General features: G+C 39.0%; 1 protein-coding gene across 8 annotated transcripts in view; it reads right to left on the bottom strand.

The window, feature by feature from the left end:
• The window catches only part of STAG2 (STAG2 cohesin complex component), a 117,975-nt gene extending 106,095 nt beyond the window's left edge, over positions 1-11,880 (bottom strand). For 4 of the 8 annotated variants that reach the window (XM_007110951.4, XM_007110949.4, XM_055081974.1 and 1 more), the window contains exon 1: positions 10,654-10,804. The gene's annotated coding sequence lies outside the window, so the exon portion shown is untranslated. Of the gene's footprint in view, positions 1-10,403; positions 10,442-10,653; positions 10,805-11,642 lie in introns of those variants that run through there. The other 4 variants (XM_007110948.2, XM_007110954.2, XM_007110950.3 and 1 more) reach the window with 3 other exon arrangements.
• Positions 11,881-24,457: the final 12,577 nt, after the last annotated feature.

Raw genomic sequence — 24,457 nt, 5'->3', positions numbered from 1 at the left:
GCTCTTGGTAGAAAATAAGCCTTTCCCCTACCTAATTTCCAAAAGTTTTCTACTTTGAGAAGTCTAACTTCCTCAGTCTCATCAAGTTAGGATGCTTGCCCCCTCTTACTCCCCCCCCCCCCCCCCGGCCAAAAGTTATCACTACACAAGTCTATAAATCATCCCACTGGAAGGCAGCGTATCACTGTGTAAAGAAGTGTGCTGGAATTAGGCAGAATTGGATTCAAAAGTAGGCTCTGCCACTAACTAGCTGAGTGAGCTTGGGCAAGTCACTTAACTATTTTGAACCTCAGTAAATGAAAATACCACCAACTACCTCACATGGTTGTTTTAAGAAATAAAAATTAAATGTTAGGGAGCCTTGCTGTGGAGTAGATCCTATAAATGATATCCTGTAGATACACAAAGTTTATCATTAATGCAAAGCCAACTAGAGGAAACTAACTGACTACTCTTCCAACATACAGGTGTTGAAGATGAGATATTAATAATGTAATTATAATGTAGGGTTACTTTTCTAGAAAATCTAAGGTTTTAATTACCATTTCAGAATCTGTATGATACATATTACACAATGAGACAAGAATTCAAAATCAGATAAAAATGTAATCCCTTGTCTGAAGAAAGTAAACTAGTTATAAGACATAAGTTTGGATATTCACCAATATTGTACATATAAACATTACATATTTATACACACAAATAATAATCTCTCATGTTAGGTTTGCTATTTTTCTGCAGCAACCTGGATAACTGTTTCAGTCTAACTTCAAAGGTTTAGGAACTAATTCCCTACTAAACGATCTTTTCTAATATAATCCTGTATTGTCCAGATAATCCCTCTGAAATTTTTCAAGTATATTTAGAACACCCAAATATGAATGCAACTACTGAATATTCCTCAATGAATAGTAGCACTTTATGCATTGACATGTAATCAAAACTCAAGAAAGTACATATACTCAAACTGGAAAAATCCATTTGTCATCGACAAATTTGCTTTTCAAAAACATACCTTCAAGCTTCTACTTCCCTGCCAGCCATGGTTACCACCACTTCCTCAAGTCTCCTGCCAGGAATAAAGTCTGAGGAATGTCTTTTGGCCTGAATGAGTGGTGGAAACAGGGAGGGACATATCCCAAAGGAAAAATATTATGGCTTTGCTAATATTTCCTACATTTTCTCTACTTCTTTAGCATAGAAGGGAAATTCTCAAAGGTTCATGTTCCCAACTATCTTTAATACTACTCCTTTAAATCACAAAAAAGGCCTTTTTTAATAAGAGAATATTAAATGTGTTCTTTGTAGTAATATTCTAATCACCATAAAGTTTGCAAATTAGTTACAAGGCAGGAGATACATTGGTAAGTGTGGAAAAATTCTTGCTTTTGAAAAGAGAAAAACGTTAGAAACCCAAGAAAAGAGGGTATAATACATCCCAATCCTGAAATGGAAATACTACTTTAAATATACCAAACCTACATCATCGTATATATGTAGAGAATGAATCTAATGAATATCGTATACTGCTACAAAGACATTTCAAGCTAACACTCCAACAAAGAATCCAAAGTCAAAAAGCAAAACACAAGCATGGATAAATTTAAGTTCCTATATAAACGCAAGCATTTACAACTTGAGGTAGAGAAAGACACACAAGAGTCCCATATAACAGAGTGATTGTTGATTGCCTCTTTTTCTTTTACACAGAAGCACAATATCACTTAGAAGGTCTCAACCTTTGGATAACAGTAACTGTTTACAGGGAATGATCATGGGCTCCTTTAACTTAGTTTATTAACAACCACCGAAGACTGAACTGAAGCATTGCAATGCTACACCAACAGTCCTTAATTGTTATTTTCCCCCAAAGCTTTTCAGAGTAGTCCTTATTTTTAAATACTTGTCACTAATCTTAAATTAAGGACACTATCAAAATTGCATTGATGGCTATTGGTTTTAGCTTAGTATTCTTTAATATACAGTAATCCCAGTACATAATGTTTCCAAAATGGGTTAGTTTTAACCCTTTTGGGGTGATAAAACTCAACTGACAACATTGACTGAGGGCAGAGACTATGTAGTTTACCACTGTATATCCCATCCCTGAAGGCACTTTAAGTACCAGCTGAAAAAACAACGAATGAACTCTTTTGAGAACTTGAATAAACGCAGTTATACATTTTGTACATCAATTTCACAGGGTTTCACACCTCCACCCTATCCATGGGCCCCATATTAAAACCCAGCAATAGCTTTTTTAAAAAACCAACTGTATTAATTTCTGTAATAAATCAAATCCACAAAATAACCTTTTGTTTACCAGTCATTATGCGGCCCACAAATTCCTTCCTCTGGTCAGATATGCAGTCCCCGCCTTCCAACTTCATGATGCCTTTAATGAACTAAATAAATTACTTTAAGAATTGAATAGACCTACTTAATAGCCTCTCAGTTGTTTATAAGATAGTGATGCCAATAAAACTTACAAAAGTGAACTAGCTAGCAGAAAAAAAAATTCCTCAATGAAATATTAAAATAGCTACGTATGAAGTCCTCTTAAGATCAGCTCTCTACTACTCACCCTCACTAAAAGAAAAAAGAGGGGAAAAAATCTTATTTTACAAAAGAGTAAAATCTGTGATTATGCTGAAATCATTTCACCAAATATTTGAATCATTTGCGGGGGGGGGGGGTGTACCACAAACATAAACAGGCTGGGAATACAAAGCAGTTGCAAAAGTCACCAAAAATAAAAGACAAGTATTAATTTTACGAAATGACACATCAATCTCCAAAAGACTTAATTTTCAAATTATGGTACAGAATCAGTTTAACTTCGAATAAGTCTCTAAACTAGACCTTTTTCTTTCTTTTCTAATACTACTTCTCCTTAGTCACAAAACTGTGTCTCTTCCAGCTTTCTTCTCAGAAAAAATTTTCCATCTAAGAGCCCCCATGAAATATCATACAATTCACATTTCCTCCTAAGAAACCCGTAAAGGGAGTCTAAACAATGTAAGGAAAACAAATACAGATGTAAACAGTAAAAGTAATTATCATGGAGTTTTCTGTTTTTATTTAGGAGGACCTCACTCAGAGAAGTTGCTTTTCAACATTAAGACATCATCACTTAAGTCTTAAGAGTCACTTGAAACAAGCCAACTGGAAATTCTACTGGGTTTTTAAAAACACTGTATCTTGTCTTTTACTGTCGACCCCATACCAATAAAAACTCCTCCAAAAGAGTAAAAATAAACAAACTCTAAGAATATGGCAGTGTAAAGTAATTTATATCACGTTCATGCCCAAAGAAATCTCCATAGGGGTTTCGAATCTCTGCCTACCACTTACTAACTGGGCAAGTTACTTGGCCTCCTATGCTTTGGTTTTCTCTTCTAAAAAAAGAGGGGGGGAGGTTGTTAATTAGGGTCATCATACATCCTAGTTACTCTGGGACAGTCCTAGTTTATACTATTATCCTAGCATGCCATCCAGTTAGTGCCCCCTTTCACTCTCAACAGTATCCTGGTTTGAACAAAAAATCATATGGTCCTCCTACTTCAGAGGGTTATGAAGACTAAGTGAGCTAATACACATAAAGCATTTGTAATAGTGTCCGGCACACAGTAAGAGTACAGTTAGTGTTACCTATTGTTAATGTTAGTCACTGTCAAAGACTTCTTATAAAAGGCTTTGAATAATATAATGAACAAAGCTCCTACAATATTCTTTTTTACAAATGAAATTATGCATTTAACTTCCCACATTCAATATTCAATTCTTTAAAACAACTAAGTAGGGCTTCCCTGGTGGCGCAGTGGTTGAGAGTCCGCCTGCCAATGCAGGAGACACGGGTTCGTGCCCCGGTCCGGGAGGATCCCACATGCCGCGGAGCGGCTGGGTCCGTGAGCCATGGCCGCTGAGCCTGCGCGTCCGGAGCCTGTGCTCCGCAACGGGAGAGGCCACAACAGTGAGAGGCCCGCGTACCCCCCAAAAAACAAAACAACTAAGTAGCACTAACTGCTTGAAATCAACACTGACCAATTTATCCCACAGAAATGGCAGTATCAGCAACTGCATTCACTTTTTATCAAACCTAAGTTTTAAGTAGAGGCTATATCAGGGTTACTGACAGAAAAGAAACCATGAAAAGTAAAACCTTGTTTGGCACCAAACCAAGTCCCTTAATATTCTAGCAACCTTTCTCAACCAGGGTTCCTCATGTTATTAACCACAGAACTCAGAAAATGATTTGAGCGACAATTCCCTGAATTCTCCCAAGAACAGTACATAGCTAGTATCTTTCTAGATGCACTGGAGAGAAACTAATTTATTATATACAATGGATGCCTTGGGGCATAATTCTGTGGTAGAACACCAGTGGTATTCTTGGACTACAAAGGGGAAAACATGGATGAAAAGACTCAGTATTGAGTCTGGGTAGAAGACAGTATCACCTGGAAAAATTATTTCTTACAGAATTAAGCTTAAGGAAATGATTAACATAAAATATATAAATTTGACTCATGGCTGTGAAAAGCACTAATATTTTAGGTTTTACCCCATCTCCACTAATTTATCTTAGGCCAGCTATATGATATCTAGCATTCCTTCAGATTAGAAAAGTTCTAGTTATAGTTTATGAAAAGCAGGAAGGAGAAAGGAAAAGCAAAGAAAGCTGAGACCAAGATTCTGATCACTAATGAACCAAATAATCCAGGGCAGCAATATTAACTACTACCTGATAAAAAATAAGAACAAGAAATTTTAATTAAGTGAAAAGATGAACTAGAATAGAAAGTAGAAACAGAGAAGGTACTAACACTTAGAAGAAAATATTTTTAAGGTATCATTAAATAACAAAAAAAAACCCCTACAGAACCAATCAGAGCAGTGAATTATAAGAGTCACCTAAATTCTCTTTTCAAATCACTCGATAAACATGCTGAATGATTGGGGAACTATTCTCAGACACATTTAGCTCCATTCTATATAGCGCTTAAATGACAAAAGAAAAAAAAATCAGTGAAACCACTCTATCTACCACAGTATGACCCCCCAAAATCAAGAATACAATTCAACATATTATCCCATCTAAAACAAAAAAATATATATATTATTCCACAAACTTTTGTATAATGAGCATACTCAAACAAAACTAAAACTCAGATTTATTTCAACTATTTCAACTATTAGTATAAAACACAATTTAGACCGTTCATCAGGCAGCAACTCATCTAACCCTACATTAAAAATCTGTATTAACCCTGTACTATACATGAAAAAAATCTTCATTCTGTAACACTGAAAAGATACATGCTTTCTAGTGATAGATATCCCAAGACCTAACACAGTTAAGAGAAACTACTGAGTTTAACAAAAAAGTACAAAGGTTTTGAGGCCAGACTAATATGGGTGTGAATTCAGACTGTCAATTATTATCATGTGACAAGTCATTTATTCTCTGAGAGCCTCAATTTCCCCATCTGTAAAATGACAACCATCTATCTTGCAAGGTAGCAGAGTTTAAACAATACATGTTGAAACATTCAGTACAGTTATTGGCATTTAAAAGTCACTCAAATGGCAACTAAATTAAGAGTTTCTTAGAATATCTCAGGATTCAACAAGTTATAGGTCAAATCCCATTACAACAAATGTTATTCATGCAAAAGTGTAAATAGGACCTACTTTTCCCCCCTCTAACAACATTCAACAGAATTTGAACAATTTTTTTTTTTTTTTGCGATCACAAGCTGTTTATATTTACCAGTGTTTGGGTGTTCCAGAAGAATTTAAAGGGATACAGCAGGGAGCCAGTAGCAAAGATTGAACAATATATTTTCATAAAGGAATTTTACCTTTGAGTTGTATATTAGATTATCCAGAGTTTACAGAAATCGCTCTAGTTTGTCTCATCAAGCCTAGTCGTGTATTTTCCAATTAAAATAAAAAAGAACAGACCATCAACATTATTCACCCTCCCCTCATTTGGGGGAGGGGGTGGGACTTAAAACAATTTCAATAATCTCTAGACTAGACCAACCATATGTAAAGATTTGTTTTCTTCTGGCTAATAGCAAAGATAGAACTATAGCAAGCATACATTAAAAATACAGTTCAGAAAAAAAAATATAGTTCAGGTAGCAGATTACCATAGCTGCTAAAGAGATGTAGTTTTTTTTTTTAATGCACATATACAAAATTTAAGACTCCACCAAGCAACACCACTCACACTGACAAATATAAAATTTGGTTAAATTAAATGCAAAGCAGGCAACTCAGGAGACTGAAAAATATCAAGCTGACAATTTTGTTTTCTCACGTATCTTTGGCAAAGAGAACACGCAATAACCGCCACTCATGATAGCCGGAGATATAGAAAATTATTATACAGGAGCAGTACTGAACCACAAATTAAAAGTCCTAAATATGTATCAAATGTAGAAATTACACAAACAAAATACATGTAAAGAACTTTTAAAATAATCTGTATCTTTAAAGTTTCTTCTTTACTCTCTGATAATTAACGGTGTTTCAATATATACTGACACCCATAGGTAACTGGGACTATCCCTTGCCTTTGCTATGCTCCCCAATTCCCAAAATAGGTATAGGATAGTGCTCCACTACACAGTAAACTGTTGTGTTCAAGTCTTCGAATAATCTAATAGTGATGTCAAAGTACTAATACAAGACCAGTTTTTTTTAACATGTGAGACAAAAAAGTCACATTAAAGATATGAACCTTATCCCACTGAGATGTAATAGATCATTGCGTCCATCTAATGTAAATTTTAAGCTCGAAAGTTAACTTGCAGCATCAAAAACTGAAGTCTTCCATCTATTATAAAGAACCCAAAGAAGAATATGCTATTCACTGTTTACTCCCTTCCCACACATGACTGTGGGTGGCATCAGTTAAACATGCAGAGTATTAGGCATTACTAAACTGTCCAAGGTGTATTTTCCCATCTAACCCTATATTCCCAAAGGATAGTTTGAGCCTGAGCCTGTCCCCCACCCCAACCCACCCATTTTAATTCATAGGTTCTCAGGAGACCACCGACGTCATTAAGGTTCAAAAAGAAAACAATGAAAAAATAATGTATAATTTAATTTCATTAAAATCTTGAGTACTTGGGCTTTAAAAAAAAAAATCCTAACTAAACAGACTTCAAAGTTACCAAACTCATAATTTGTTGCTTTAGTAGTTTAGCTCTTGCCTCACAATAAAATAAATCTGAAGTCACAATCCTCAACATTTAAGATTATTCGCATACAAGAGTTCAAAATACATAATCTATCTTCTCTTAACATCCTTCTAAAGCTAAAATGATGAATATGAAATATACAAACAGACTAATATTAACAATTACGAAATGTCTGTCCCCAGCCTAGGGTGGAATTTTTGCTTTAATAATGATTAGGGATCACACTTCGCCAAATACTGAAGTTAAATATCCATTATTTTCGGTTCCGTTTAAAACTTTGACGTATGTTCAAAAATAACATCTTATAAGGTGAAAAAATCTGCCACTGAACAACACAAAATTGCAGAAAATAAGGCACTTAACTTCAAATGATCTACAAATTCTTTGTAGGAGCAATTTACAAATACACTAATTAAGGAGACTGAAGGTTTTAATGGCAACGCATTTTTACTTTACTGTTGATGGGTAATGGTCAGATGTTCTTAATATAAAACATTAAAATATTTTACATATCAACCTTTAACTACTTATAGCATCAGAGGGTTAAAAGTGGGGGGAGGGGAGCTTTAACTCATTTTGTATGTAAACATTCATTTTCAGATCAATTTTTTTAAAAACCACCCCACCCCCACTGCCCGTCTCTGATACCTTAGGATGCTATAGTTATTTCACAGTGGGAAAGAACAGGTAAGTAGATTTCTTTTCCAATCCTCTTCTCTACCCATTCATTAAACACCAAATACTGAAACTGAATTCAACTCCTACCTCGATCTTCTTACCAGGAATGCTCCCCAGGGCACCCGAATCCCTTCCACTGTCATTTATTCCAACTGCCAAAGCCCCTCCTATTAATAGTAAATCCCTTTCATACTGACTCACTGGAACTCCAACTTAATGAAATAGACACCAAGCAGAATTCACAAAATTTGCTAATGGAATTTTCCTATTTTCAAAGGATTAAAAAAGAAACTAAAAGTAGAGCACATTCAGACTAAGTTACAAACATTTAAAGTTCAACCAATTTATAACCATTTATCTTGCTTATTCTATACTGGTTCAATTTAAATATTTTTTGAGTTTGTAAGTCAGACATTGTGTAATTACTTATACAAAAGGCCAAGTTTCCCAGGCAAATAATATGTAAATGTAAACTTAAGTCATTACACCAAAATTGCAAGACAATCTGAATTTTTTTCTTCCAAATTTTTTCTGTTTAATTATGGAAACATTCAAGTACACGCTAAAGTAGAGAGAATAGTACAATGAGCTCTCCTGTACTCATCACCCAGCTACAATCATCAACTCAAGGCCACTTTTGTTTCATCTCTACCTCCCACCTCTCCCCCAATTATCTTCAGAAAAGAATTAAGAGGACGAAACTGTGCTCAGTATGTACAGAGAAAAATCCAAAGATAAAAAAGTATCAAAGACTAGCAAGAAGTCAAGAATCTAACAAAGTAACTGTACAGCCACCCTATACAACTCCTTGTTAGGTGGTAAATTTTTTTTAAGAATTCGGATTTTTTTTTTAAAAAGGGAAATACCCATCTTTAAGAATCTAATAAAGCCAATAAGATCCCAAGGACATATTTAAAATTACATCTAAAAGGGTAAATAAAAATGTAATGAAAATGAACTTAAACATGTACAATTAGCTTGCATTCACGTAGCACCCTGGCTCAAAACTAAAAAAAAAAGACTAACATAATGTGTCATAAAATTACAATTCAACCACTTGAAAATCCGCTGAACACTTATGCCTTAACTGGTCCTTCTGATTCCTAATTATAGATTGATATCAGTGTAGGAAAAAAAAGGCATTTTAACATAAGTGGTTTAAAATGTTCAAAATTACCCCACCGTTCACTGGAAAATATATGAAATCAAGTCTAAACTACCTGAATTGTATGTCATTAAAGAAAAATGTATCCACTTTCCAGGGCCGATTTTTTTTTTAATAAGTTCACATATACCCTTAAACGCAACGCGCTAGGCTACAGATAGAATTAGGAGACCGCCTCCTGCTTTTGCTCCTAACCAATACGCAGAGAGAGAAGGTTGGCAGGAAAGTGCTGCGAGGACAGTAACAAACACCAGCAGCTCCCGAGCAGGCCCTGCTAGAGCCAGGAATGACGCACTTCGGTAACCCGACTCTTTCTCCCCTCCACCCCCGCCCCCAGCAGCGGTGCTGACACCGCCAACAGCCCGGAGTAGGAAAAAAGACAACAGAAAAAAGGCAGAGGTTGGACCGCACCAGGTTTCATCAAGAAACCTCGATTATTCCTCTTTCGACACTAACCACTAGGACTAAACAGGAAAAGAAGCTTCGTGCTTAAGCAAGTCCCATCATGGTGGTTTAAGAGTCACTAAATTAAGCTGATAATGAGCCCAATCCACAGAGACAAATACAGGGTGTGGCTGCCGTGAAATACGGCGGTCCGTGGGAGAAAAGGGGTATGGAATTTACACTCCAGTGTGAGGGGAAGATGGGGCTCTACGGGGGGGGGGAGGGCGGCCCGCGCATTTTAAGGAACCATTTCAAACGAACACGAGCTCTTCGTTTACTTAAATCTAATCCTACACATCAAAAGTTTCTAATAGATATACCACGTAAACTGTAAATAACCATTTAATCAAATACCATGACCCTCAATTAACAAACTACATCCAAGAGAAAGGAGGGGGGGGGCGGTAGGCAACAACATATAAAACATTTCTAGGCCACGGAAGAGAAAGTCTCACAAACCAGATGAAACTACTAATGCAATATTAAAAATTAAAGCTGAACACTGCAGCACGAAAAATCACACGATAAAACCCATTACAGTTCATGATTAAAAATAAAATGGCATATACACCAAGGGGGAGCGGAAACTAAATGTCGAAAGTACAGCGGTTTATAAAAAAAACTAAAGGCAAAACAAGACATTCTCGCGACGGGGGAAAAAAAGGGCAGAAATCAACAATACGTTTACGAATGTAGGCCAGAAGAAAATGAGAACGGGGCTCAAAGTTTTGCGGAACTACTTGATGCTGTTTCCCACACCTTCTCTCTCCCATGGCCCATCCGACCCTTTCCGTCCTAAAATCGCCGTCCACAGATCACCGGGTACGTGAGAGAAGAAAAAAGAAAGTCGACCCCAAGCAAGAATAAAAGTGTGGAGGGAAAAAGCAGAAGCTGCCTACCTGGGGCAAGGATCAGCTCAGTTCGTGCCTTGAGAAAGACAGTGCGGGTGGGGGTGGGAACGAAAAGCAGCACTAAAACTAAAACAAAAGTGGCGCCAAAACCCCCCAACAAACAGCCTTCCACTCCCGCCCTTCCCCCCTCCTCCCATGCCAGGCAGGCAGGGCCCCCTTCGGGGCAAGGTCTGCACGCGGGGGCCAACACCGCCAGACCCCAACCTATTCAGAAAATTGTTGCCCGAAGAAAACTGACCGAAGTCGGGCCTCGGAAGGGATGGAGAGATCGATGCCAATCGCTTTCCCCGGCAGTTCCCCCACCACGCGCTGGAGATGATGGGGCGGGGGAGAAGCAGAGGGGCCCGTCACATGAATGTTGTTCCCTCTCTAGGAAGGGAGGAAGAGAGGGAGGGAGAGGAGGGAGGGAGGAAAGGAAGGAGGGGAAGGGAGAAGGGAGGGGGCACGAGGGAGGGGTGTGATCAGAGTAGATTTTCCCTCGCCTCCCTCGGTCCGAGGCCCAAATATACACAAGCGAGCCTCCTCGCCTCCCCTCCCCCCTAGGTTCCCAGCACCACCATTTTGCTCTCTTCCTTCCCCTCGCCGCGATGCCGCGCTCTCCCCCACCCCAACCGCGGCCGCCCGGCCTTCCTCCCCCACTACGGCTCGCACCCCACCCCACCTCCAGTTCGGGCTCTCCCAGGCTTAAGAGCCTGCCGGAGAAAAGGCACCTAAATCTAACACTACGCCGAGAAGCAGAGCCTCCATCTTGCGCTGCTCCGCGTTCTCCATTTTGGGCCACCCATGGGGGGGGGGTCTCCGTAGAGGCCCCGAGGGAGAGTGGGGCGAGGGAAGGAAGAGAAAACCTTCAGCGAGGGTAGTCGAAAAGAAGAGTCCTGCGGTAGAAAGCCACTCTAGGAGTAGGAGGTAGGGAGGAAGGGGGGCTGGAAGTTCCTTGGTAGTGCTGAGGGAGCCACTTGGGGGAAGAGGGGAGAAAGAAGGGCTGGGGGTTACGCGGGGACGAGGAGGCTTCTCCCCGCCTTCACTTGACCGCCCGCTCCACGGCGGGCCCCGCTGGAGGCAAAGGAAGAAGAGAGGAAATTAAACGGCAAGAGTGCCCAGTCTCTTTCCCTCCCAACTCCTCTCTCGCGCCCTGTTTCAACCACACGCGCCTCACGGTGGGCCCCGCGCCCTCCGGGTGCCCCTCCAAACTTCTAGAAGCTTCGCCTCCGCCATTTTATAACTTACCTCCCCCCTCAGCGTATACAGAGGCAGCAACGAGACTGTTCGCCTCCCCCACTCCTCCTTCCTTCTTTCTCAGGCCGGGGGCTTCTTCACCCCTGGGCTGGTACAAGATATTTTTCCCTTCCTCTTCTTTACACCCTCGAATTCTACTCAGGGACGGAAGCTCCCGCGGTTCTAGAGCGGTGGGGGGTTTTGAAAGTGGCGGTCGGATCCGGCGGGTTTTTTTTTTTTTTTTTTTTTTTTTTTTTTTTTTTTTTTTTTGGTGGCGCTTCGGGATTGTTTGGGGTGTTCGCTCTTCGGCGACTTGGAGGCGAATGGAACGCGCAGGCGCCATCTGTCGGCCGCGAACCCGCGCCCGGCTCCCGTTGGGAGGGAGCGTCATCTAGCGACAAAGAGTCGCCACTGCAACGCCTGGCCCCCTGCCCTCCCACCCAGCGTCCTCCTCCCAATCTCCAGCCAATCGGGGCCGACTGCCTCCCGGGTTCAGCGTCTCCGACACCGCCTCACAACGAGGCGCCCGCAGGGGCGCGTCGCCGAGTGGGGTAAACAAGGTGCCGTGCCCGCGCCTGACTTACTCATTCGTTTAGCAGCGCTTCCGCCGCGCAGCCGGTCGCGCCGCGTTTCCTCTTTCTTTATTGGGGGGGGGGGGTCGAGGGGAGGGTGGTAGGAATGTCCGGAGGATCCCCCGTGGTGTGGGAAATCGGAAACTGGGCTCGCTGGGGACTCGTGCTCCGGGCCTCTCCGCCCCCCGCGCAGCCCGAGGTGGCAGCCTAGTCGGACATCACCCTCCGACGTCCACTTCTGTGACAGGCCCCAGCGAGAGGGCCTTCGGCCCTGGATCCCGGACCCTCGCTTCACCGCGCTGCCTACTCCTTCCCACCGAAAGGACTCAACTCGCGTAACTCCGCCACCTGATCCTAAGTGATTTAGGGGGGGTGGTTTTTTGAGTTTTTTTGTTTTGCTTGTTTTTTGCTTCGGGTGTGGAGAGAAAGCGAGCTGATTCTCTACCGGGAAGATCTGGCACTGGATAAAAAAAAAAATTTTTTTTTTCTTTATAACACTAGTCCCGTCTCCCAGAAAACGTGGTCTGTCTCTCTCCAGGGTCTAGGAGACTTAGGGAACTGGGCTACTAGGCTAGGCCGGGCGCTGGACCAATTTATTCTCCACTCTTGGGGCGGAGGGGAGGAACAGGCCGGAGCGAAGTGGAGGGAAATGGAAATTCAGGCAGAAGGAGTCGAGGAGCACCTACCCGGTGTTCCCCGCCTCCCCCGCTTATCCACAGGCTTCCTGGAAGCGTGCGTGGGTGGAGGCGGCCTCGCGACTTAGTTAAGAATTTTGGTTCCTTCTTATCCTGCCTCCTCACCCCTCCCTCAAGATGTTTGAAATGCGAAAGGATACCCTATCGCTCCTTCGACTTTATCCTTTTTATTTATTTTTTTGTTTGTTTCGAATCCAGCGTCCCGGACCTTTGACCGCCGAAAACTCTCGAGGGGGGGGGGCGGGGGGACGGGGGGGGAGGATCAACTCGGGGACGGCTTGTCCTCCGGAGCGTCGCTTTTCCTAGGACGGGAAGAAGTGACCTATTACAGTGTTTCCCTTGCTGTAACAAATTTATACAATAGTGTTTAGTTAATAAGAGCTGTTTGTTTCTTTTTTTAAATTTTTTGGTTAAGCTATTCTTTTAATATTAAATTAGATTTCAATTAGAAGGAAAAAATGTATTTAATAACAAGACAAATTTTCCAAATGAGAAATAATGCAAGCCCCGTGTAAATTGGGGGGAATTCACCTGACATCGCTTCTAAAACATTCCTAATGCAATGTAATGATTATTTTCAATCCTTAAATTATATCCTTATCACGCCTGTGTCTTAGGATAGGAGAGAAACTCTGTGTTCACTGTTTTTTTAAATTTTTTCTGCAACTATAAAAAAGTTATGGTATATTTAATCAACTGAACAATAAAAGTTAAACAAACATCTAAATAGCAATAACAAGAAATAAAATCTGAGACATTTTTACTTACCACAAAAACTTTGGGGAGTGGAATACTGTTCAAAATAAATTTCCGTTTCTTTTATAGACCATCTTTGGTAGAATGTTATTCAGTTTTTAACAGATTCAAGTCACAGAATGATGCAGCTAGAACATTAAGTAGGGAGTAGTGGAAAATTTACAGTTATATAAGTTAATGCAAAATTCCACTTAAAGTAATAGAAAAATTGGGCTCTGTACCAAATCATTTTACATTAATTTAGTTCAATTGTGCCAATTTAATATCAATTGATATTAAATGATTTCCATTTTAGTATTAGCTGAAAATTACTGGGTTTCTGGTCCAAACATCACATTGATGGTTCAAATAGTTTTTCATTTATTTTGTAAATTAACATTCTCAGCTGATTGTCTATGTAGCAACTGAGACTTCTTTAAACAATTTTATACTTTGAACAAAATTGAAAAGTTCCTCTGTTTAGTAAACTTACTTTCATTTTGTAAAAAATACCACTGAAGAAAATTAATAAGTGTAACTGGTGTAACATCAGAAATTTTATAGCAAATATATACCAATATTTGAGAATGTTTCACAGTAGCCCCTCTTCTTTTCTAGAGTTCATTCAAAAAATATTTTTTAAACCTTCAATATGTGCAGACCACAGTGCTGTGTGCCCCAGTCCTATCTGAGAAGTGGAATTTATTTCCTAGGGTACTGAAAGACCAAGAGTACACCCTTAGAATTTGAGGACAAAGTGAGAAAATGTCATCAAATGAAATATGTAACTGATGTAAAATAAGCTTTAATCTTAATTATTTGTAGCATGTCCTTCATGAGATAATATTGTAATGGCAGAACGTTTTGGTGCCTGATAAGAAATACTGAGAAAGTAAAGTTGAATAGTTAGAATATTTGATACTGTGTAAGGGGCAAGACAGTATTTGATGCAAAAATATTTTGTTCTTTCTTTAGAAATGCGTACCCCACTGTGTAGCAGAGATGATCCTCCAGTCTTACCACAGTCTGAATAAAGCATACCACAATTCTCTTTGCTCTGACTCCATGTAAATGGAGCACGCTTCTGATTATAATTAGGTTTTCCAGATAGTCTCTTACTTTACACAGCATACATATATATTTTTTATTTTCTAACACCATTCTATATGTTACCTAAAATCCAGAAGCCTAAAGATGAATATGTTTGAGTCCACAGAAATTTAAAATTATGTATATCAAAATACCATAAACAAAGTCAAAAGATAAACTATAAGTTGTGAGGAAATATTTGCTACATGAATGAAAGAAGCTCATTTCCTTATATACAAAGAACTCTCACAAATCAATAAGATAAAAATACTCCAGTAGAAAACTGAACAAAGGATATTAAACTGTCAACTTATTGGACAAGAAATGCACATGGCTAGTAAATATATAAAATATATAAAATAGTGCTCAACTTCATTCACCACTAAGACATGCAAATTAAATACCACTTTTACCAGACTGGCAAGAGATTTTAAATTCTTTCTTTTTTTTTTTTAATTTATCTATTTATTTATTTATTTTTGGCTGTGTTGGGTCTTCACTGCTGCACGCGGGCTTTCTCTAGTCGTGATCAGGGGCCACTGTTTGTTGCGGTGTGCAAGCTTCTCATTGCGGTGGCTTCTCTTGTTGCGGAGCACAGGCTCTAGGCGCACAGGCTTCAGTAGTTGTGGCACACGGGCTTCAGTAGTTGTGGGTTCACGGGCTCTAGAGCGCAGGCTCAGTAATTGTGGTGCACGGGCTTAGTTGCTCCGCGGCATGTGGGATTTTCCTGGACCAGGGCTCGAACCCGTGTCCTCTGCATTAGCAGGCAGATTCTTAACCACTGTGCCACCAGGGAAGCCCTTAAATTCTGATAATACTCAATGTTGGTGAAGAACTAAGAATTCTTATATACCATTGGTGGGAGTGTAAATTGTTTTTTAAAAAAAGTATGTCATAACATGAAAAATTGACCTAGCATTTCCATTTCTAGGAATCTATCATACAGAGATGCTCATGCAAATTATAGAGATTATGTAGAAGATTTTCATTATAGCTTTGTAATAAAGAGAAACTGACAATGATAGAAATGGCGTCATTAGGGGACTGGTTAAGGAAATTGTGATACATCCATACAAAATCCATACAAGGGTTTTATGCCCACCATTAAGGCAATTAAGTATGTATTTATCTACTGATACACAAATACGTCTAGGATGGGTTAAGTGAAAAAAAAAATCAAGTTGGAAATAGCTTGTATAGTATGATCCCATTTGTGAATATGTATATTTACGAACACATATATGTGCTTGTATAGGCATAAAACGTTCCTGAAGGACATACAGGAAACCTAACAGGTTATCAATACCTCTCAGGAAACAGGTGGTACAGGGTTCCAGGGCTTGTAATTTAACTTTTCACTTTATACATTGTTATGTTAATTTTTTTTTTTTTTTTACAGTGAGCATGTATTACTTAGTTAATTTTTAAGATCTTGTACTCGTTACTCCAGAAAACAGTTTGGCAGTTTCTTATGAAGTGAAACATACAGGGCTTCCCTGGTGGCTCAGTGGTTAAGAATCCGCCTGCCAATGCAGGTGACACGGGTTTGAGCCCTGGTCCGGGAAGATCCCACATGCCACCGAGCAAACTAAGCCCATGCGCCACAGCTGCGGAGGCTGCGCTCTAGAGCCCGGGGGACACAGCTACTGAAGCCCGCACACCGAAGAGCCCATGCTCCACAACAAGAGAAGCCATTGCAATGAGAAGCCCGTGCACCGCAATGAAGAGTAGCCCCCGCTCGCCGCAACTAGAGAAAGCCCGCGCGCGGCAACAAAGACCCAACTCAGCCATAAATAAATAAATAAATAAATTTTAAAAAAATAAATAAACATACACTTACCCTATGACCAACAATCTTACTCCTGACCATTTATCCCAGAGAAATGAAAACTTATGTTTACACAAAAACCTGTACATAAATGCTCATGGCAAATGTACTTTAAATGGCCAAAATCAAGAAATAACCCAAATGTCTATAAACTGGCAAATGGCTAAACAAACTATGGTACGTTTATACCATGGAATACTACTCAACAGTGAAAAGGAGCTATTGATACATGCAACAACTGGGATGGACCTCAAGGGCATGCTTAGTGGAAAAAGCCAATCTCAAAGAGCCACACAGTATGATTCCACTATATAAATTCTCAGAATGATAAAATGATAGTGATGGAGAACAGATTAGTGGTTTCCAATGGTCAGGGTTGGGGAAAGGGTGTAACTTTTAAGGAGTAATGGGAGAGAGTTTCTTTGTAGTGATGGAACAACTGTGTATCCTGATTGTGGTGATGTTAACTTAAATCTACACGTGATAAAATTTTATAGAACTTGGGACTTCTCTGGCAGTCCAGTGGTTAATACTCCTCACTTCTAATGCAGGGGGGGCGGGTTCGATCCCTGGTTGGAGAACTAAGATCTCATATGACCCACAGCATGGCCAAAAAAATAATAATTTTATTGAACTACACACAGACACACACACACGACTGTATGAAAAAAATGGTGAAATCCAAATGTCTGTACTTGAGTTAATAGTATTGTATCAATGTCGATTTCCTGGGTTTGACATCGTACTATGGTTATGTAAGCTGTTATCATTGGGAAAAGCTGTGTGAAGGGTACATGGAATTCTCTGTATTATTTTTTGCAACTTCTTGTAAGTTCTAAACTATTTCAAAATAAAAAGTAATAAAAAATTTAATGCTGGTAATAAAAGAAAAAATCTCTGGTTAGTAGAAAGGTAATTACTCCATTATAAATTAATAGATTGAATTTCTCATATACAAATCAACTTCTTGTGAACTGAGGTATAATGACTTAATTTCTGAAATCCTTATCAATATTCTATGAACTTACATGATTAAGGGCTTGATACTTTGATACTCAGGAGAAGACTGTGGACTGTGGTGTCAACAGGAACTAGACATACCAATAAGCCTTATCTAAAATGAATAGCTGGTACCTACTGAGACATCTCAAATGTTATGTTACTGAATTTGCTGGTTTTTTTTCTTACTTTGAATAACATACAATATTTCCAGTATCAGTTAATGGAACTGAAGCTATATCTTTATACGAAAGATTCAGTCTCTCACATCCAACCCTTCCTACTTCTCATCTGAGCTGCAATAATAGTCCTATGTCCAGTTTCTTTTGCATCCAATCCAATCCTGATTAGAATACTCTACCTTACTTCCTTACTTTTATGCTTACTTACTTGCTTCTTTCTTACTCCCTTACTTAATCTAACTCATTCACTTACATATTCTCTTATTGGCTCACCTGGCCAACAACAATGCTCCGCAAACACTAATGTGCTTAAGAATTACCTGGGAATCTTGCTAAAATGCAAATTCTGATTCAATGAGCCTGTGGCTAGGGCGGTACCTCTGATTCTGCATTTCTGACAAACTCCCAGTTCATGCCCAGCCCACGTTGCTGGTCTAAAGTCCACACTTTGAGTGTGAGGGCCTGAGGAACAAAGTACAAACTCTTTAGGGTAGTTTTTAGTGCCTTCCACAGAGTCTTATCCAAATCTCATCACTCATAACTGAACTTTGCTGGGGCAGTGTCTGTATAGGTCACTGTTGTATCCCCAGCGCTTAGTATTGAGCCTGAAACAAGATAGGTGCTCAAAAAACATTAGATGGATGATTGAAGGAATGAATGACTGAACTAAACAACAATTCCCTGCTCGTACACTGTACATTCTAAGCAAACTAAATTACTTCCCATTTTCCTAGTACTTTCCCACGTATACCTTTTCTCGCACTATTTTCTCTCCTTTCCTAAGATTTGCCCCATTCAAATTCTCTTCATCGTTTTTGTTTTTGCTTTTTTTTGGCTGCACGTCGTAGCTTGTGGGATCTTAGTTCCCCAACGAGGGATCAAACCTGCGCCTGAGGCAGTAAAAGCACAGTCTTACCAATGGACCACCAGGGAATTCCCAAATTCTCTTCACCTTTAAATGCCCAGTTTAAAGGAGAAAATCTCCATAAAGCCTTCCCCGATGTCCCAGTACGGGCAATGATCTCTCTCATTTTGCAAGCCTCCTCCCTACCAGATTTTGAATGCCTTGCAAATAATAACGATAGTGTTCATGTTTTGTTCACATTTGCTATAACCACCATGCCTAGCACAAATGTTAGCATATAGTAGAAAATCAATGTTTATATTAAACTGAAATGGGAGAATAAAAGAATTATCTAGATCAACACTATGTATTAGAACTTTTTGCAATGATGGCAAGTTCATAATCTGTGCGGTCCAGTATGGTAGCCACAAGTAGCTACTGAGCACATGAAATGTGGCTAGTACAATTGTGGAACTGAATTTTTTATTTTATTTAATTAAAATGTAAATGGCCACGTGTGGCTAGTGGCTACGTATTGGACCATGGCTATCTAGATAATTCTAGTTACAATTGTTCTTCATTCAGCAGTATTTACTGAGCACCTCCGATGTGCCAGACACAAAATAGGCTAGGAGCTGATGATACAAACATGAATAATTCATGGTCCTTGACCTCAAAGAGCTTGCAACCTATTAAGAAAAGACAGGATCAAATAAATCCAATCAAGTGTTAGAGGTGCTATTATAGAAGATTGACAAAGTAGAATGTGTGTACAAAGGTGAATATGGGCAGGAGTCAGAAGAGGGTTTGTAAGCAAAGTAAGATTAGTATTCATCAGGTAAACAAAAGATAAAAAGCTTTGCCCAGGGAGGAGGGTAAACAAAGGCATGGAAGTCAAAGCAGAGAGACCCTCTCCTGGAGCTACAAGTAGTTCATTTGATTTACACCTAGGAATTGGAAGGCAGAGAGCTCTATTGAAAGGAGAGCTGGAGAAGTTTGTGCTGGGGTCATAGGCAGGATCCCAATCCCAGAGGGTCCTTGGAATGCCTCGCTAAGGAAGGAGCCCGGTATCCCACAGGCCACAGGAAGACAAGGAAGCCACCTGCTCATTTTGACATTTTAGAAAGATGTCTCTGGAAGACAGATTGGAAAGGGTTAGACAGTCTGAGAGGTGATGGGGCTTGGACTAAATAAGCAGCGGCAGTGAAAATGTAGTCAGGATTTAGATAGGGTATATATGCTTTTTAGCTTGAAATAAGATGATAATTACAGTGAACATCTTTGTTTTGTCTTTATTTGATAATCCATTCGATTTTCCTCTTTTTTCTTTTTTCTTTTCTTTTCTTTTCCTTTTCGCATACAGAGACACAGCCTTCACTGAATGGCCAAATCTCCATGGAAGCAAAATCGAAACTTGGTATGGCTATCTGGAAATTTCACGGAAAAAACTACTTTCTGCTTAAATCATTTGAGAAATAGTAGCCAAAATAACTCATTCCTATCAGCAGCTAATACTTTCATCACTTAATGCTGCCACTGATCCTAGCTATTTGTATTAAGTAGTTAAACATGTCATAGGACTTGTTTACATAGACAGATGACATTTGCCTTATATTTTGAGCGCCAACATTTAATAAACAACAACAAAAAAGACATCATGGCACAGGCAGACCTGTCAACTCAAACTTATGGATTACTTTAAAGGTCCTATTGTGCTGCAGGATTTTTCAATATGTTCAAGAGACATTTATCATTTCAAATCCATACACATTTAATGGTTACATTATTTTTCATTTTGTTTGTTGCCGTTGTGGAACTGTTGCTGGGTATTCACTTTTATAGAAATAGCAATTTTTGGAAGCAGTAGCATTGTTGTTAGCAGAACAACACACCAACACACCCACCCCAAATAAACATTTTTAGCTATTTCCCTATATTGCGGAAAGTGATTTGGTTAAATTTAGCATTGTCCAGGGACTTCCCTGGTGGTCCAGTGGCTAAGACTCCGTGCTCCCAATGTAGGGGGCCCGAGGTTGATCCCTGGTCAGGGAACTAGATCCCACATGCTGCAACTAAAGATCCCTAAAGATCCCGCGAGCCACAACTAAGACCCAGCACAGCCAAATAAATAAATAAATGTTTAAAATAAATAAATAAATGAATAAATTTAGCATTGCCCAGAACCTCCAATAAGACTCTCTTTTATTGGCATGCATGCAAATTTATAAAGCCAAGGTCATATTAGTAACTAAGAGGAACACTAACTTTAATAGCAACAAAGGCAACTCCTTGAATTTAAGTGCAGTATTTCTTACTAGTAACTACCAATATTAAGTAAAATTCAAATTCTAGAACCACTGTCAACATTTGATGTCTACCATTGGTAGCAAGTTTACTGTTATATGCTGATAGCACTTCTAATGTTAGACTCTAGAAATTAATGCTAGAACTGCTTGTGGAAAGATTAAGAGGTGTGAAGAAGGGATGAAGGGAGATTTGCAAAGTGGAAGAGGGCTAGAGAGAGGAACTTCGGAGAAAATACATTTTATCCCCAAAATATAGACAATACTGGATTAGATTTTGGACCAAACTTTTTTTTTCTTTTTAAGCTATAAAGGGCATTATTGGGGTAATTGGCAACATTGAATATAGTCTAGCAGAGTATATAATAATTCTGTATCAGTGTTAATTTCCTAATTTTGATAATTGTAGTTACTTAAGAGGATGTCTTTATTCTTAAGAGATACATACACACTGGAGTACTTAAGGATAAAAGGGGCATTACGTCTGCAACTTATACTCAAATGGTTCAGAAAGAAAGGTAAATATATTCTTTATATGCACGTTATATATTATGGTAGCATGCTAGAACCTGCCAGCACCAGCTCGCGAGAGCTGATTATATACATGTCTTCCCAGCTCCAGTTAGTGACCTCACAGTGAGAGCTTGAAATCAGCCATGGTGAGAGCATTTACACCATGAAAATCAGCAAGTGCTATAGATCAGGGCTGTTTTTTCCCCTGGAGAGCCAATTATTAAAACATATTTGCCATGGATCAAAATCAAAGATAATGTCTAGATTCATGAAATTTTTCTATTATTATAATTTGCTTTTAACCTGAGTTGATACATTCAAAAAGATCTAGTGCTGCTACTCAATAATAATAATAATATTTTTAATATGTCATCCTCTAATCACCTGAAAATATCTTTCAAACTTATCTTCCAAAAAAAGTAGGTAAATATGTACATTATCTTAGTTTTGTAGTTATTTATTGTACACTGCAAACTAAAAGCAATCGCATATCTAACAGTAGAAATCACTTTAGTTATGCCCAAACACTGCTTGCCTCCCAAGCATCTGAATTCTTCCCGGCACTTTGTGAAGCCTCATGTCTTCCATAAGGTCTCTCTTGAATACCACATTCCACATTGGTCCCTTCCTTACAGTTCATAGAACTGTGTGGAAGGTACATAGAAAAGCATCCAGACTAACCCCTCGTTTTTCAGAGGAGAAACTGAAGACCAAGAGACTAATGTCCCCAGTATAGCACAGTGTCCGGTGACAGAGTGAGCTATTTCTCTACACCACTAGAGCACACACTTGCCAGACCAGACTTAAATATTAGATCATAGTCTTCTGCTTCCTGGCCAAACTTAGTATGCCTACTCCCTCCGAGAGTAGGAACATCTATCTAGCACAGTAGATGCTCAATGATTAAAATTTGGTGCTCAATAAGCACTCGATATATCCATTAGTTTGGAATGCCTTTCGCGTACTCTTTTTTTTTTTTCAAAGATGCCTTTTGATTTATTTGCGAAGCTATAAAACCTGACATGTATTTTCTTAGAGCTGTAAATGAAGAGCTGGCTACCAACAATGAAAGTAGATGACTTGTTTCCCAGAGGGTGAGACATCCAAATGTCTAGGTGCCGAATTATAAAATGAGATCAGCCTTGGAGTCTTTATTGAGGTTTTATTCTTTCAGATTTAAATATGGTTTATAGAATACTTTGAGAATCAACTTAAAGTCACTTTACAGGGCAAAACATTATAGCCATTTAGGTATTCTTGAAGGAGAAGTGTATTAATTAGTAGCACAAGAAAATGCAAAAACTAATGGCTATCAGAAGTTGTCTGTCCCTATTTATAAAACATAACACTTCCTTACAATCTTCAGAAAGAGAAAATGATAAAATTTGAATACATTTTCAAAAGGACTACCAGACGAAACTTAATGAGGTTAGTAGTCTAAGATCCCAATCATCAGAGACTTTTAACTGGGGTATTTATTCCTTTATGAGTTGTTGAAACATTCTTAAGGTTTACAGCCTACCATTCAGTAAGTTAAGACCAATAAAACAGCCACTTGACCAAATCAGTCATTTCCCAAGAAGAAATAACAAAACAGTCAGTTTGAAAAGACATTAATTAGTTACAACTGTTGTGACATAGACCTCAAAACCTTTGAAGTATAGTGATCAGATTTTTTATACATAGTAGAAAAATTGTGTGCTGTTTGATTTGAGGTCAGGTTCTATCCTTCAATTTGCAGATAACAGTATGTTAAAAATAAAAGGCAATCAAAAGTTAATTAATGAGGGACTTCCCTGGTGGTCCAGTGGTAAAGAATCCGCCCTCCAATGCAGGGGACGTGGGTTCGATCCCTGGTTGGGGAACTTAAGATCCCACATGCCACGGGGCAACTAGGCCCACGTGCCTCAACAAGAGAGCCTGCATGCCGCAAGCTACAGAGCCCACGTGCCCTGGAGCCCTCATGCCACAGCTAGAGAAGACAAAACCCGCACACCACAACTATACAGAAGCCTGCACCACAACAAAGAGCCTGTGCAACAAAGAAAGATCCCACATGCCGCAACTAAGACCCAATGCAGCCAAAAAAATAAAGAAAATTTTAAAAATTAATTAATGAGACCAGTATTTGCTGTCATGCCATCATTATTTCAACCAAATTGTGATTTTGATGCTCAAGAGGATAGCTGCAAATGTTTAGAAAGTCACAAGCACTGTTGATTTTGAAGACACTGGAATGGATAAAACACCTACATAGTTCCTTTGCCTGTGAAAAAGAAATCAGAGCCATATTTCCTAAAAATGTACCTTTCTAGAGATAGTTAATTAAAAATGGAGACATCTAGAGAAATTCTCTCATATATGTACACAAGAAGACACATACAAGGATGTTCATTGCCGCACTTTTTATAATGGAAACAACCTAAATGTCCATCACAAAAGAGTAGATGTATTGCAGTATATTCATATGATAGAATACTATGCAGTGGTGAAAATGAACTAATGCTACATGTATCAACATGGATAAATCTCAAAAAAGTTATGTTAAAAAAAGCAAGGTGCAGAATAATACTAACACATCATGCTTAGTTTATTATGTTCTAAGTGCTTTGTATGGTATCAACTCATTTAGTCTTTAAAACAACCTTACATTGTAGGTATTATTATGAATTTCCATTTTATAGATGAGAAAAATGAGGCACAGAGAGATTAAGTAATTTTTCCAAGGTCACACAGCTGGTAACATGTATAGCAGATATTCTAGACCACCTTTGGCTCCAATGTTTGTGCTCTTATTCACTGCAGTATACTACCTCTACTAATGATTGTATGATACCATTTAATAAAGCTTAAAATATGCAAAACGATGTTCTATACAGTTTATGGATAGGCACATATGTGGTAAAAATATGAAAACATGCATGGAAATGAAAGGCATCAAATCCACAAATGTGGCTCCTTCTGAGAAAGGGAGACGGTAAATGAATGGAGGCAGGAAACTTCAGCTATATCCATAAAGTCTTATTTCTTTTAAAAAAAAGATCTTCAGTAAATATGGGAAACATTT

The sequence above is a fragment of the Physeter macrocephalus genome, chromosome 21 (assembly GCF_002837175.3).
Source record: "Physeter macrocephalus isolate SW-GA chromosome 21, ASM283717v5, whole genome shotgun sequence".
NCBI lineage: Eukaryota > Metazoa > Chordata > Mammalia > Artiodactyla > Physeteridae > Physeter > Physeter macrocephalus.
The sequence above is the reverse complement of the archived record's forward strand: the minus strand, read 5'-3'. Positions and strand labels throughout refer to the sequence as shown.